The sequence below is a fragment of the Ascaphus truei genome, chromosome 5 (assembly GCF_040206685.1).
Source record: "Ascaphus truei isolate aAscTru1 chromosome 5, aAscTru1.hap1, whole genome shotgun sequence".
Taxonomy (NCBI): domain Eukaryota; kingdom Metazoa; phylum Chordata; class Amphibia; order Anura; family Ascaphidae; genus Ascaphus; species Ascaphus truei.
In genome coordinates, this window is record NC_134487.1 from 245,639,121 (window position 1) to 245,651,766 (window position 12,646).

General features: G+C 40.3%; 1 protein-coding gene across 8 annotated transcripts in view; it reads right to left on the reverse strand.

Moving 5' to 3' along the window:
• Positions 1-12,646, reverse strand: part of TENM2 (teneurin transmembrane protein 2) — a 2,373,952-nt gene that overhangs the window by 181,332 nt on the left and 2,179,974 nt on the right. The window lies entirely within an intron of this gene.

A 12,646-nucleotide genomic window follows, 5' to 3' on the forward strand; every position in this document is an offset into this window, starting at 1 on the left:
TAAATAAATAAATAAATACATACATGTACTTACAGTATTTGCAATATAAGTTAATCAACCAGTACACTTGTGGTTTCAGATAGGCTATATCGTGATTACTCTCATTGTTCTGTGACCTCTTCAAAAAATATATTGAATCTGTTTAATATAAAATTCAATTGTTTGATTTTTATGACTCTACATAGCTTTACAGCATCTGCTCAATATGTAACCTATGTGAATGAAAAGCATCCAGAAATAAGCTACACACAATAATACATCCACTATTTATTACGAGACACACAGAAGGTTTAGAAAAAGTTATTTACATAGAAATGTAAACTCATTTTAAAAAAAACCTTCCAAGAACCACACAAACAAAAAGTTACTTTACTGCAGTAATACCACAAATACCATAAGATTGTCTGCAGATGTGCGACCCAGTAACAAATATATTACAGACATTTCAAATAGTTCTTCTGCAGGAGTAGACAAATATGTACAAAAGTGTCATCTTCTCAGCAGTTCAGGCAGGATGATTTAAAGAAGTCAGGGGTAATGTAAGAACTGGGGGTTTTATTCTACCTGAAGATATCAATACAAATTCTCCAATATGGGTAGATTCTTAATGAATGCTGGAAAGACATCTGAATTTACTAATTTGTGAGTCCTGCAGAACTGAAACATGCCTGCACTGCCCTCTGTAACTCTATTTACTTACTCTCGTTGTAATAAACTATACACAATGTATATATTGTACAGTTACTCCTATTTGGTATTATCAGTCTATTACTACATACTGTACTACTATGATGGTATATATGGTAAAAACAATCCTGGTTAACAATGTGCATTTATGAGGCAGTTATGCTTAGGATCGAAGTGTACTAATGGCAGTGACATCTTTATGGGGTTAACGTGACTGATGCCATTTTTAAAATGTTATTTTAACAAAAGTCTAACACCTACTGTATAAGCATTACTAATATATATTTGTTGGCAGTTTTATTTCCCCTGGTTACTCCCTTTGGTGGGATGTTATAGTGCAGTGGTTGCCAACTTTTTTTTTGGTTATTGAACCCTAAGGGAAATTCTGAGGAACCGCAACCCCTCTAACAGTGAGTCTGAAATCAGATACATTGTAAATTCTTCTGTATTTGATACCATTTTCAAATGAGCAGAAAATTACAGGGAATCCTTTAGGGATCCTGGGGAACAGGGGTGGCTAACTCCACTCCTCAAGGATCAGTCAATGTCAATGATTGATCCACTGATTGAGTCATCTGTGCCGAAGCAGGGATATCCTTAAAACCTGACCTGTTGGTGGCCCTTGGGGACTGGAGTTAGCTACTTTTGCATTAGAAGGAGATCTGTGTGGATTCCATAGCTCTGTACAACATACAGATGTAGGATACTTACTGTCTGCGGAGCCGCAGTTGGAAAAGCGAAAAGCAGTGGCTCCGAGATAATGTCTGCCATGGTCATGCTGCAGGGAGTCCATGCTTTCAGATTGGACACCCAGTAGCGATAATTATCTGTCCTTTGTCATATTCTAATCTTTCTGTGTCTATCTCAACCTATCAGACCAATTATTGGGCAGTTGTGTCATCATTTAGGAGTAATTGTATTTTAAAGGGTTAAATTTAATGGTATGGAAGAAGGCTTGATAGCCCAACTTCAGGATCACATCTGAGGAAGTAACCCATTTGTGTTGTGAAACGGGTAGGGTGGACTTGAGAGACACAGTTAGGCAGCAGTGGATCTGGTCTAAGAGATGAGATGGTGCCTGTGATGTCATCACAGCGAGACTGTCAAGGATCGTGGGTGCACACGGAGAGGAGAGACGCTGATCCACTCCTTGCCAGACAGACCACCCACAGGAGCCTTCCACACTGAGGTCTACTGACTTAGAACAGCAGGGAGGCTAAACGGACTGTCCCTGGTATAGTTATATATCCCTTTTAAATTTTTTCATTACATAATTTAATTAGTATTTTAAAGTAGTTTCCAATTATTACATTATCCTTCATCCAATGTCAGAGGAGTACTCCTGTGGACTAATCACTCATATTGAAAGAAGCATTGCAGTAGGAAATTATTTTCCGTCTTCTTGAGCAGTGTTTTCAAACCGGGGTTCAGCGGCACCCTTTGGTTCTGTGAGAGGATCAAAAGGGTGCCGCGGGATTTCCCCATCTTACAGAACAGGGAGAGAGCAGGGAACTTTCTTCTATCCTGGTTAGCTGCATTACCCTGCAGCAGCCAATCAGGAGGAGGTGTCAGGAGCCTGTGGGGTGTGGCCAAGCAGAGGAGGGGGAAGCAGCATGGGCTGTAGAGAGGTGTGTTTATTTTGTTCTGTTCTGTGTGTGTGTATGTGTGTTTTCTGTGACTTCCTGTCCCTCTGACTCTTGTGACTCAGTGCCCCCTGTGACTCCCTTGCCCCCTCTGACTCCTGTGACTCAGTACTCTCGTGATTCCATTGCCCCCTCTGACTCCTGTGGCAGAGTACTCCCATGACTCCCTTGCCCCTCTGACACCTATGACTCAGTACTCCCATGATTCCCTTGCCCCCTCTGTCTCCAGTGAGTATATAGTAACATAATTATAAAGAGACACATTGAGTTACAGACAGGCTGCGTGATGTGTTTCTTTTGTTGCTTTTATTCTCAAACATCACCCAGATACCGGGTGATGAAAAGGACCAGTGGAATAGACAGTGGAGAATCACACAGTGTTTGTGAGAAAATGCATTACACAATTTTTTATTTGTCCTTTTCTCTTTCATTTGTCTGCCTGTTATCTGAATTGTTGCATTGTGCCTGAAAAAAATAACGTGGACTAAAGACAATTTTGAGGTTTTGAGGAAAGGCCTTAAGCCAGGTCCCTGGCTCAGCACAGAACACAGTCTTCCCCTTAAGGGGAGAGCACAGAACACACACCCCACTCACCCTGACCTCTGCTGTTTCTTCAGGGGTAAATTCTCCCTCTTCCCACCAGTGCACTGTGTTGCCGTGCATTAATAGAAACCTAATCCTATTCATGTGCGGCACATATCCTTGAAACATTGGATCCCACCATGGTACTACCTTCTTTACACTAGAGCTAGGCATATCAATACAGTCATCACGCATTGAACCCACTGCAGATGGGGGTCTGGAACTGCCAGATTTACAGATCCATCCCGTGAAGACATAGTATAAACTGACATCCCACCCCTTGGTACATCATCGTCAAACCCCTCCCACACCCTATTGTCCTAGGTAAATGATCAGTGTCCTGGGTAACGTTCGGTGAGGCCTTACTGTCAGAACTGTGTCCCAATGTCTCAGGTATCTAGCCCCTACCTCAAACCATCACCGTAAGTACCTTGTGGTGGCCAGGGTCCTTAGAGGCCTTACGATCTCTGGATTTGCTTCAGTCACGACACTGCTGCAAGAAACGGTTGGCCTCGGCCTTACTCACCAGAGTGGAGGACATGACTTCCGTATCCGCCCCGGTGAACGAAGTCTCGATGACGACTTCCGGTTGCACCGGAAGGGTGGTGGTACCTCCAAGATGGAAACCTCAACGATGGGAACCAGCTGGGCTGAAGCACCCTCATCGTTCAGCTGGGCTGTGGCCATTGCAGGAACATGTGGATCGGATGTATCCTCACCGCTCTGCTGGACTGATGCAGTCTCGTGAATCTCCCAGCCGGTAGCAGGCACCACCAACACCTCGCGAAGATCCTCCGGGGCCTCAGACGTCTTTCGTTCGGGTAGGGTCGCCTCTGATGTCATCACGGACGGTTGGCGAAGCTCTCTCTCACACCGGAAGGCTGTTCTCACCACTCGGGTATGATGTGTCGACACTCCGGCAGGAATACCGCGATCTAGCCTTCAGCCTCAATCTCCTCCAGCACAGTGTCAGATACTTTGTTTAGCAGCTTGCGACAGAACGCTACGCTCATTACCGGAGATACAGGTAACCGCGTTTCAGGCGGCACATTAGCAGAAGAGGGCCTCTGAGACATCACCAGGTAGCCGGTGGCAGCACCCGCTTTCCCTGAGCCTCAGCGCACCTCAGCAGGCCAGCAGGGAGCCTGGCCGAGGCCTTATGGTACATTGGATTAACACAGTGGGGGGTCCCTGCAGTCCCATTCAAACTGAATGGAACTGCAAGGACCCCGGCTGTGTTAATCCGATGGGCCATTGGGAATTTCACAGAAATGTTGAGGCATTTACTGTGAGATGCCTTAGGCTTGTTTTATAATTCTTGCTGCTGCGCGTGCGGGGCACAACCGGCATTGCGCGTGCACGTGGCATGCACGTTTAGTTTGTAGGCTGCAATCGGTTACGCGTGCGTTAGGGGGGCATGACTCTGATGTCACAGCATTAGGCCACGCTGTGATTGGTTCGCGGCACAGCAGCGGCGCGAAAATAAAATTTTATTGTAATTTCCCTGGTCTGCCACGCCACCGCTCATGGCCGTGCGCCCCCAGTATAGAAACGTCTGGCTAACACAGCCAATTCTAATTGATGCGCGTGCACTGTAGCGCACGCACGCATGCACTATATTACAGGCCTTCGTTTTTACCCAGGCAAATGATCTGATTCTGGTGGCTGCATCTGTATATGCATTTTCCTTCCCCTTCGACTAAACTTATTTAAAAAAGGAAATCTATCAGACTAATCACTGGAAGAGAGTATGTTACTGAAGCAAGTATCTAAAGCTAATATTTCATTTAAAAACAAAAACTAAGATAACACGGCACACATAGCGTAGGTGTTGTCTTGGAATTATACAGTACAATAGATACAGCTACAAGCAGAGCTCGAATATCAACCTGATAAAAAGAATATCAATTCCATCTGATCTTATTTCAGCTAATCAATTTGTTTTCTACCCTTTCCTTACTGAACAGCACACATCTTTAGGTGTATGTTTAAATTGTACATTTGCCGCAACGGCACTTTATATTGGATATCAATGTGCGCGAATGCCCATATGAGTGTATAGGCACGTACTGTATGTATATGTACATATAAACATATTACCTGTGATTATTTGGTGCATGAAATATATGTGAGAAATCCATGTGTTCATAAATGGCAGGTTATGACTTTATCTTTCGGATATATAATGATTCTGTTGAACCATTTTATTATTATTAAACCCCTGCTGTTTTCATCATCATGCTGTGCTAATTTTATTTTGTATGTCTTGAACAGAAAGACGTCACATACTGCAGTAAGAAAACTTATGAAGAAATCAGAAGTTGTGAATTTTGGCTTGTGGGAGGGAAGAGTTTTGCCTAGTTAGTGTTTGTACAAAAAGGATGGGAAATTAACAATTTAGGCCTAGATTAATTAAGATAAATTTTTAAAAAATTGGAGGTATTTGTCCACTTAAATCGGTCTATTTATTCAAGCCATATTGCATGAGGTAAAGTTGTAATAACTTGTATTTTACCACAGTAGTATCTTGGCGGTAGTGTTAATGCAAATAAGCATGTAAATGGAGAATTATTATTCATGAGTATTGATGGGCTATTCACTAAATTCTGGTATCTGTAGCTATCGGGCTACTGTCCAACGTTAACACCAATATTTATCACCTACCTCAAGCTGCTGATAAGCCTATCTTGCATGTATAATGGCCACAATGCACATATTTTAGATAACCTAAACAACCTGGAATAGATGATAAAAATATATTATATCTATATGTAACACATTTTCAGAATATTAATCCATTGGGTTGAAGGATGTGGCTCAGAGTAAAGGCACGGACTCTGGAAACAACAACAACAACACTGAGTTTGAAGCAAGGATGCCTACTTAAAATCCCGCTGTCAGCTCCTTGGGACTTTGGGGAAGTCACTTCATCTCCCTATGCCTCAGGCACCAAAATCATAGATTTTAAACTCTATGGGACAGGGAGCCATGCCTGCTAAAATTATATGTAGAGTGCTATGTACATCGTCAGCGCTATAACAGAAAAATAACAATGATTAATACTAGCCCAAGTGTGAAGCATAGCTATGGGCAACTCATGACTAGCTAGCAACTAAAGTCCCCTAAATGTTTGATATAATTTTGCCACCACACTACCTCCATGCCCCTTGCATACTAAAGAGGCTAGTAAGGTTTGGCAAACATGGGGTTAAACCCTATCTACCTACCACCATTACATCACCCCAACCCTTACACCAACACACCTAGTCAACACATCTCCAGGAATGACTTCAAGCCCTATTACCCAAAGCTAAAACTGCATGTGAATCTATTGAACAGTACAATTCCAAATCAACACCTATGTTTTCTATGCTGTTAGTTTTTAAATCAAATTGTAGCTTTTGACACGTGTACAAGTAACAGATTATCTACTTACGTGTAGTCTGATAGCTTTCCTTATTTTAGATCAGATTTGTGAATACCCTTTAATAGTCTACCAAGAGAGTTCTCTATAGATGAAGTTATAGTGTACAGAGCTTTAGAAACCACATAGGTCTCTTTTTCACTTATATTCTATTCACATGGTTCTGCTGGTTTTAAATATACACTTGCTGAATGACGCAACCCCACTGAAAAATATGTACTGGAGTTGCAACAAAAATGATTGTATGTAATACATTAATTTACCACAATATTTAATATTTTGTTTAATGTTTAGCAATTTGTGCTTACATTTACCAAATTGAACTCATATAGAGATACTGTATGGTGTGTGACTTTGCTCTCACAGATAACACAACATATCCGTTACAATGCAGAATATCCCAAGGTTTCCATAGAATTCAAGGACAGTTTTGATGCAGAATATGACAGCATATCCTCCTACAATGTACAAAGGGAATAAAGTTACGCCTGCTCGATGTATATAATTTATTCTCCTTACCTAGAAAAGTGGGACTACAAATCACAGGATGTATACAGTTAAACGAACTGGATCAAAACGCTATGAAAATGTGAAGTTTGCTAGCAGGTGTTAAGTTGTACTGCAATACTCATACCTAATCATTTTGCATAAATGATCTGTTTGTACTATATTGTTGGGTGAAGTACAGCATGTCACTTTACGGCCACCCACACAGAGGTGAACTGGAAATCTCTAGTGTTTGAAGAAGTACTCAACTGAAAGAACGATGGGGGCGTTTCACCAAGCAGTGAGCTTTTGCGCCCGATTGGTAAATTTGTAATCCCACAATAAAAAATGAAGCCAGACGCGGGAACAAAAATACACCCCCTTCCCCATAACAGATACAGTACAGTAATAGCCAAAATTACTATTATCCAGATATGGATAATAGTGCACTTGCCCATTTAAAATAAAACATTCAGCTACAGAAATAAAATAAAACTTGCACTCACCCCTGCCAGGTGGCCACGATGAAGGCCGTCCTCATTCTCATCACCGTTCCATGTCCTCCGTTGCCACAAACAATACAGAACAATAAAAAAAATACAATCCAATGTCCCCTAACCCCTTAATCACCTGAGCGGTTAGTAACCGCTATAGTAGTTAAGGGGTTAACCCACCCTCTCCCATTACCCAACAAGGAGGCCTAACCACCCTAGGCAACTAAACCCAACCTTCACCCATTCATTGGTACAGTGGGTACATCATGCTCATATAATATGGGCATGATTTACCACTATAGCAAGAAATGGTGAAGGAATAAAAAAACAGGCCCAAATAAAACAACATTACATTACATTGCAAAATGAACACATTACTAATGCCAATCAAACAATTGAATGGCTCAGTGGGTACATCGTGCACCATATAATATGGGCATGATTTAACACAATGCCAGGCAATGGGCAACCTAAAAAAAAATCACAAACAAGATCTAAATGCATTCAAAACAATCTCAAAATAAAAACAAATAAAGAAGTAAACAGAACAAAATTATCACCAATCAATTAATCAAATCCAAAATAAAGAATGAACAATTAAAATACCAAAACAAAACCATGAATAAATAAAATAAATATCTAAATAAACTGCATCATTCAAAATCAAAAGTCAAAAAATAATCCAGCATTAAAAAGCAAACACCAATCAAAACCCAGAAATAAACAATTTAAAACACCACCACAAATTCCAGAACACTACATCAATATGCAATATAAATCGCATACAAATTTAAAAACAGAGAACCAATATACATTTAAAATACATACAAGCAGGCATTTGCCAAAACAACCATTGATTCTTACTATATGTATTTATAGCCCTAAAGGCCCATACATAAATACATTTGCAATGAATGTGTGGAAAAAAATGCAATCACAATAAAAATAAAATTAAAAAAAAACCTGTATATGTAAAATAACATACATTTATATGTACATCACCTGAGGGCCCCGGACTACCTCGGGGATCACCCGAGGGCCCAGACTACCGCGGGGATCACCCGAGGGCCCCGGACTCCCGCGGGGATCACCCAGGGACACCTGCCGGCCTGTTGTATTAATTGTGTGGTGGAAAAACTTAAACAATGATTTTATTAATGGCTCTATTTCTTTTGCGCCAGCCTGTAGCTGGTGAAAAAATCTGTCATGCTTTTAAAGTACTATTCACTTATCACTGCTTAGTGAATCGTGCTGACTGGCAAAAAACGTTGCGTTTGCTGTTTTTTGCATGATCTGAAGCATTTCTTTTCACGTTTTTTGGGGGCTTAAAAAATTTCTCTTACGGCCGATAAAGCACTGTTATCACTGCTTAGTGAATCGTGCAGCAGGCAGTATCGGTCTTAAGAGCCATTTATCATACTTAAAAGCAGTTTTCACTGCTTAGTGAATCGCCCCCAATGACTGAATCTGAGCAATTCTGTCACTGATTATGATGTTTCCAACAATTTCTGTGAGAAACTGATTAATATACCTTGCTTTCCAGTTCTTAGGTTTATGATTGTCAGTTTTAGCTCTCAATTGGACAAGAATATATTTTCTTTCTCTGCAGAGGCTCAAATTGCCACCATTTCTTTATTTGATAAAATACCGCAGCAGGCACTTTTACAAGAGGTTTATATTTGTTTAACACAACAAATGTTCCAAGGGTAATTTAGCAGCCCTTTCCTAGTAGAGTAATATGTCTCATTTTATATAAAGAGAATTTATTGTTGTATATACAACAGTATGTACATTGCCTGGAGTCAAGAAAAGGATATTTATCAGATTGTCCTATGTTTTCAGTTTTTTTTTGCTTTCGACATTATATGAAGTTGATGTAAGGTCAAAAAAGATCAGGTTAGAACATGTGCTGTAAAATAGTTAAATTTAGCTGGGACAAAGGGTCCCAAATCATGAACTTTTCTGCTGAAAATACAGTATTGTTACAGGGTGCAAAGTATCTCAATAAGTCAATGTAAAACTAACAATATTGTAGTTTATTATGTGAACATTATGTTTCCAAATAGATAGTGAGCAAATGTACAATTTTATAAGAAGCATCTTGATACTTTTCATATACACAATGTTTCAGAACAAACCATCATTACAGTAATGAACTAAGAACCAAAGTGTTGATGCAATAGATATGTGCACTATAGTCCTACATTATTAGGGAGGAGTGGTTCAGTGAGTCAAAACACTGACTATGTAAAGAACGACACAGAGTTTGAATCAGGGGAACCTGATTTAATTCCCGCTGCCAGCTCTTTATGACCTTGGGCAAGTCTTATTATCTCCCTGTGCCTCAGACACCAAAAATATAGATTTTAAGCCCTACTTGGCAAGGACTGTGCCTGCAAAAAAAAAACTTTGTATCACGGACTATACTGTCATTGCGAAGCTCGTTAAGTCCCATTGGGAGAACAGCATTATATGAAATAAAGGTATTATTATTATCAAACACAGAGTACATTACAGTAGGTCAGAGTTTCCAACTGGATCTCTTGAGGCACCTTGATTGCCTGCGCAATCTACTTTACTTCTCGATCGTGATCTCCAGAGCCTGGGCTCTCAGGGTGATATAACATCGGTGGCAGCGGACAAAGGTATATGAATGAGTCTTCAATTGCTGCATTGATAGTTTATATTATTTTTGTATTTCCTGTAATAATACTTATTCCTGGGATTTGTATGCTTGTCCCCTGTGGATGTTTCGTTATTGAAGTTTTGTGGCCTCAAATCTGTGGCAACAGTGGTAATAATCAAACCAAACGGAACCAAATTTATCAAAGACAATTGTTTTTCAGTTTTGAAGCCAGTGTAAAGTATTTTGAATAACAGCTGTCAGTTATTTGATGTGGCAAGAGGTTCCTGTTTTCCATAGACTATTCTATCAATAATTACAGGATGTGGTTGTCCAAATCAGATATATCCTGCAAGACTGCATTCTTCCTATTAGAATGGGCAAGACAATGACAGCAAATTGGGAGAACCCACCAGAAATGAGCAATTAGTTGTTTGTAAATATTGTTCAATGGGATTCACAAGGAGAGTAATATAAGAACTATGTGTGTATAGATCAAGTAATAAAGATCCCTATTGAGATTGCTAAAAAAAAGAATGGGAAGAGTACAAAGAGACTGGCATGAGAGTTTTGGAGTCCACTTGATAAACAAACAAGACTACCGTCTCTTGAGTTCTTCTAAACAACATTTATAGCACTACTTCAATTGCACACAGTTGCACTACTCACCAATTCCACATTGGTGGGGTGTACTGATTCAATCTGACTAATTTTCCCTTCTTTTTAAAGCATTCTGGGTTGTGTATATTTTTTATTCTTTAGGGAAGAGAAAACATTAAGAGCTTGAATGAATCATCCTTTACCACTGACCTGGGTTTATCTGTCAATCCCAACACGCAATGGTTGGATTCAATTACCAGCAATACAAAATAAAACACGGAATTTGTACAAGATAGAAAAACTTTAGCATAGAACCAAAGTAAAGCCCCTGTGCCACATTTGTGATCAGAAATAAGAAGCACTATTAGCTGCAGTAGCTCACTAAGGCCCAGGGTGTTATGGTAAGTGGGTATACAGGGGATTATGGCAAGAGCATATGCAAGGAAATGCTTTGTAAAAGAGGCAAATTTTGAGATCAGGCTTTAACACGGAGAGAGAAGGTACTTGGTTGATATTGAGAAGAAGGGCATATCAGTAAGTGAGAGAGGTTTTAGACAGAAGAGGGCTTTAAATAAAAAAAGGCAAGACAGATTACATTATTGAGCAGAATGTAAGAGGTGAGCAGGGATATAGTGAGAAAATACGGCTGAGATACAATATAAAAAGTAAAAGAGGTGTGTAGTATGTTAACTGAGAATGAGAATTGTGTAGGTACTGTAATTTAATGGGAAGCCAGGAAGATATTTCAGAAGGACAGAAGCAGATAGAGTTTTAGGAGAGAGTGAAGTGATTCTACCAGCAGCTTTAGTATATTCTGTAGGGGGGTGAAGATAAGAGGCAGTAAGGCCAGACAATAGAAGATTACAATAGTCAAGATGGGAGAAAATGAGGGCATGAGTTAGCATTTCAGCTGTGAGGACAAATCAACAGGTTTTAGTAACAGTATGAATGAATTCCCTCTCCCTGTCTGTGAAGATTTCTACAACGGAGGCACATTCAACCTGGAGGTGCTGGATATCTACAAGGACTTTCTTTTCATCGTGGAATCTGCTTTCCCAAGTGAGTCCGTTCCAGCTTTGCCTCAATCAATATCCAGGGATCATCAACTGGTAACTATCCTTACCTCATTGCCTTGTGGGATAGCTGTTTACCTGATCCAATAGGACATATACTGTACATATCAACAGGTTGTCTTCCAATTTATTATAAAAAAAATTTTCAAACTACACAATTGTCTTGAGAGCATCACACATTTTTTTCTTCTATTGAATGTGAGAGGAGAATGTGAGAGAGGAGACATATGTGACACCCATGCAGCGTGCTTGTGATATGATGTGTATGATGGTACTGCCAATAGTAATGGAGAAGGGGCAAGTGGAAATAGCAAGGCCTAGGAGGAAATATAAGGAGCTCTGTTTTTGACAAGTTAAGTTTGAGTCGGCGGCAGCACATTCAGTTGCTATTGGTTGAGATGGTAAACTCTCCTGGTCTTAGGAATCTACAGAATGCCAAATGGATTGTTGCTAATATGGCTAAGTTCACAGCCGGTTTGAATGAATGTTGATAGGAGGTTGAAAATATTGTGAAATAGAGGACCATTGATCGGAGAATGTAACAACTTTTCAGCCTCCCACCATTTGCCCTACATGTTGTACATTAGGTGAGCAAAGTCAAGGGTCCTAACTCAATAAATCCATACCAATTGCTAATAATCGTTACTTAATGTATGTACACACACAAGAATTGGAAGGCTGAATGCCTGTGAATGACGGGGGGGGTGATTATTATCCAACCCCAATTCCACCCCAGACTTTCCTGAATCGGACATTTGGCCGATGCTGCCAAGGGACCCTTCATTGCAGCCGCTCCATCGCTGGACACTCAGCCGCCGGCCGTTTGCAAATAAGCTAAGTTCACTTAAGGCATTTTTGCTGTTCAGTTAGAGGGTTAAAGATTTTAAGCCTCAATTGCTAGCAGTAAAATGACAGATTTACCACCCACCCCTCCTCTTTTTCATGAAAAAAACGAAGGAAAAAAATGGAAGCAGCATGTAGAGGGAGATGAGGAGCCGGTGGGTATTTTAGGTGATTGGGCCTGAGGCTGTCCC